Source organism: Grammomys surdaster, unplaced genomic scaffold, assembly GCF_004785775.1.
Source record: "Grammomys surdaster isolate TR1022 unplaced genomic scaffold, NIH_TR_1.0 124658, whole genome shotgun sequence".
In the NCBI taxonomy this organism is placed as follows: domain Eukaryota; kingdom Metazoa; phylum Chordata; class Mammalia; order Rodentia; family Muridae; genus Grammomys; species Grammomys surdaster.
Genome location: NW_021619624.1, coordinates 1 through 4,224, shown reverse-complemented (window position 1 = coordinate 4,224; position 4,224 = coordinate 1). Strand labels below are relative to the sequence as shown.

General features: G+C 44.7%; 1 pseudogene; it reads right to left on the bottom strand.

Moving 5' to 3' along the window:
* Positions 1-123: 123 nt before the first annotated feature.
* On the bottom strand, positions 124-1,554 carry LOC114636616 (annotated as a pseudogene).
* Between the last annotated feature and the right edge of the window lie 2,670 nt (positions 1,555-4,224).

Sequence of the window (4,224 nt, the reverse complement as noted above, 5' to 3'; positions counted from 1 at the left end):
GGGGCATCCCCCACTCTTTACAGCCCAGTTCCTGTGTCCAGGCTCTTCAACCTACCCTGCCTCAAGTTCTTGGCTCCACCCACAAAAGGCTTCAGAGCAACTTCAGCATCCAGGTGAGTGGGGCTACAGGAGGCGCTGGTGCAGGATCTCCCACACCATCTTCTTCCTAAACAGGGGCATGTGCTGCTGAGAGAAGGTGAGGGGCTGGCCTCTGGAGATGTAGTCTGCATATTTACAGGTAAACATGCCACAGTCACTGCCAGTCCCCTGCTGAGGTATCTCCTCTGCTGCCATGCTGTACTGCTTCCACTCCGAAGGGTTCAGCTCCACATTCCTTCTGGCTTGGCTCTCATCCTGCAGATAGTGAAAAATCAGCTGAAGGACATCTCCTCTCTTGTGTCCCCTGGAATCCAGGTAGACAAGACTCTTCTCTCTTAGGTCTGTCACCACCAGGCTCCAGTGAACACCCTGGTGAATGGGCACCAAGATCAGCTGCTTTGCAAAGAGGTTTACTGCCTTGGTCCATCTTCTGACTGCCCTGTAACCCCCAGTCTTTAACTTGCTGTAAAAGAAGGTATTAAATGCGTAAAGTGCAGGGTATCCTTGACTTTGGTTCCTGGCCATGAGAAGATTCATGTGAAAATTGATGACTGTGTCATTGAGCCACTGGGTGTCCCTCAAGGTCCACATGTCTCCTCGAGTAATTGTCATATTGAAGGCCCGACTCAAGATCTCATCTTGTGGGCCTGGGCCTAGAGCACTACTGATTTCCTTTAGCATGTCCTCTGTGATCAGAGGGCCATGGTCCAGCCCTGTGCTCTTGTCTTGGTCTTCAGGTGCCTTTTCTTTGTCGTTAGCGATTGGTATTTTTTTGGTGACATTGTCTGTGCAGATCTGAGGTGTTTGAGAAGCATGAATCTGCTCATCCACACAGACATTGATCTTCTCTGAGGCGTCCACTGGACGCTTAGAAGAACCGAAGAAGTCAGAGTTTGTAAGATCACTGAGATGAAGACATACCACAAAGCTTGGGTACATTGCATTGTGATGTTTCTGAACACCTTCCTCCATGTGGAAGTAGGGACTCTTGGGACCTTTGCCTCCATCCACAGAGTTCACCTCACTCACAGCCTGTTTCCCAGGTCCTTTGGTGCACGCTGAGGGCTTCAGCTGTAATTCAGCCTCTTTTAGGGGTTTCTTTATCTGACCTGTGCCTGCCTCTTCACACCCAAACTCTCTTCCATGCTCCTCCTTTTTCAGCCTCTTTAGAGGTTGGCTTGTCTCTTCAGACTGGACATCCTTTTCACCCTCTTCCAGGCATTTCCTCTTTTGGCCTTTGCCTGAATGTTCAGAATACACTCTCCCACATGGCTTGCAAGGTTTCCATGAAGTGGGGCTGCTTGGATTGCCCTTGCTCATGTTCTGGCCCTCTCCTCTGGTATAGCTTTCTGATTTCCAAGTCTCAGTGCACATCAGCCAGTCTCTTGGTGGGGGCTCTTGAGTTGTTTTCTTTTTGGAGGGCTCAGTTAGTGTAGTTGTAGGTGTCTTGTCCATACTGGAGTTGTTTTTCCAAGATCAGAAACTGCAGGTCAAGAGCTTATATGTCCTTTGGCGTTGGGATCAGTTGAAGGTGAATTCAGATGGAGGCAACAGGACCTAAGAGTAGCTCTCCCTCAGCTGGTCAAGCTCACCTTGTGTGTAAGGAGATGGTTCTCTATTCCCACAGTTGAAAATTCTGGTGAGTTCAGGCAGTGCCTTTTACCCTGTGTAGAAGTGGGACTTCAGAGCACAAAGAGCCTCTGTAGACAACAAAGTCACTGGAAATTACTATAGTTCTCAGAGAGTTGCTGGAAGTCAGCAAACCTTAGCAGCACAGTCAATCACACTGGAAGCAAGAGGGTTTTGCTCCTAGTTCTTGTCCTGCCTCTGGCTGTGATGCACACTCATAGATCCTCACTGCTTTCTAAAGCGAGTGGACACCCAACACACAGTGATCCAGGTCTTAGAACTTCTTTCCATCCATGAGTTCCTGTTGGTCGGTGCCTGGATGAAGCAATCAGAAAAACCATTAGAACTCAACCAGGGAGAATTATAGCTGTGCTTTCAAAGAGAGAAAGTATTTAGGGCTTCAGTAGATTTACTGTGTTACATTTTTCTGAAATGTGAACTCTAGGAGAGAGAATTGGATCCTTGGAAGTTCTGAGACACAGATCATTTGCCCTCTGTTGAATAGAGCAAGATTAGGTTTGTTTCCTTGGATCTAACTTTTCAGTCTAGTTGGCAAATGTATAGATCAGTACATGTGTATCTATGTATGATCTAAGACTCAATGCAAAATTCACAGGACTTCCCCTATCTACCCAAGAAGGATAGACACTGGATCAAGGTGACCCTCAGTCACTCCCCCCCTAAGTGATCATCACTCCTGGAAAATACCATTGAGAGCTGAGGGTTGAGCTCCTGAGTTGTTGGTCCTTGAGATGAACGGTTCACGGGGTCTCACTATAACCTAGCACATCCATGGCACTTAATTCTTTAGGAAGAGTTTCCTTCATGTCCTGCATGCTTAATTGTATTAAACAAAATAGTATTACTCCATAGCTTGGAGTCCAGTGTTTCTAGCATTAGTCGACAAATTTACCAGGAAAGATATTCACAGGATATCAGTGTAGCTCCTCTCAATATGGTTAGGAATTGCTAAGAAAGTGATAGCTCTGAGAACTGGTTCATCACACCTAACCAACGCTGTGTCCTTTAATAGCAATGGGATCACTCAGTGTTCTATTGGTGTTGTTGGCCATTTTGAGAAAGACACAATTGCTGTCTCTGACCATCCTGATAAAATCACAAACTATGAACCTAATCCCTAAAACCACTTGGAAGAATTCAATCAAATGATAGTGTTTTTAACAAAAGCTGGTGTGGTTTAGCCTGTAGCCTTGCACTGAGAAGGCTGAGGCAGGGGAAATTTCCTCACAATACTCTCAAATAGACAAATGAGAGCAAAAGGATAATGTGTGAACTCCTAATTCACACAGAGACATTGTAAATCACTGGGGAACAATGCCTTTTAAATTGTTCTTGGTTCTGAAGTCCAGGATGATATGTTGTATGCTTGTTGCCTCTGTAATCTAGAAACACTACTGACAGTGATCACTTTTTTGCAGCTCTTGGGATCCTTCTCCTCCTAGTGGGTTGCCTCTCCCAGCCTTGCTATGAGTGTGTCTTTATCATTACACATTCGAAGAATTTGGGACTTGAGTGACACAGAACTTTCCTGTATCCACAAGGCACAAGATGTAAACTCTACTGGTGCAAAACCAGAGCTTAAGAAAACTGAACACACAGGCATATATACACACACATACACAAACACACACACACAAACACACACACACACACACATCTGGTAAGGACATGGAGGAAAAAGAAAACAGATGCTTGGTGTTGTATTTTGTCTTCCGCATTCATGCATTGCCACATGCCTGGCCACACATAGATACATATCCCCACACAAAACATAAATAAAACTAAAATCCACCATGTGCTTGCATTCAGGGCAGGTGCCACCATCATCTGGTTGTATAAATCTTTTAAAGAGTAGTCAAAAAAATTGTTCAGTGGTTAAAGTGATACTTTGTCAAAAGACCCCAATTTGGTTTCTAGACTCAACTTGGCAGTTTACAACCAGCTGTATCTGAGTTTCTTGGGGATCTGGCATGATCTCCTGAGTTAACCAGGAAACACACACACACACACACAAATAAACAAACACACACAGCAAATATGTTTGTAATATTCAAGCCACAGGACCCTAAATTGTTGTTCTCAGTAACTTTCTTTCTTTCTTTTTTTTTTTTTTTTTTTGTTAGAGGCAAGGTCTCCCATAGCCTGCATTCTCATAGTGACAAGGTGACCTGACCAGCAAATCCCTCATAATCCCCTATGATCCACTTGTCTTTTTGCCTCTCCAGAACTGGATTACAAGGAAATACCAGCCTGCTTTTGTCTTTTATGATGGTTTTGGTGGGAAGCCCTTTACCATTTAAGCTCTTTCTCCAGCCATATGCTCACTCTTCTTTGTTGATAATGGAACAAAGAAGAAAATAGTAATTTGGTGGGAAAGAAAATAGTAATAATAGGAGGCCTTGAGGCATGGCTGGGAAGTCAGGAACACTTGTTCTGTGAGCTTGAGGATCTGAGTGTGATTCTCCAGGACCCAAG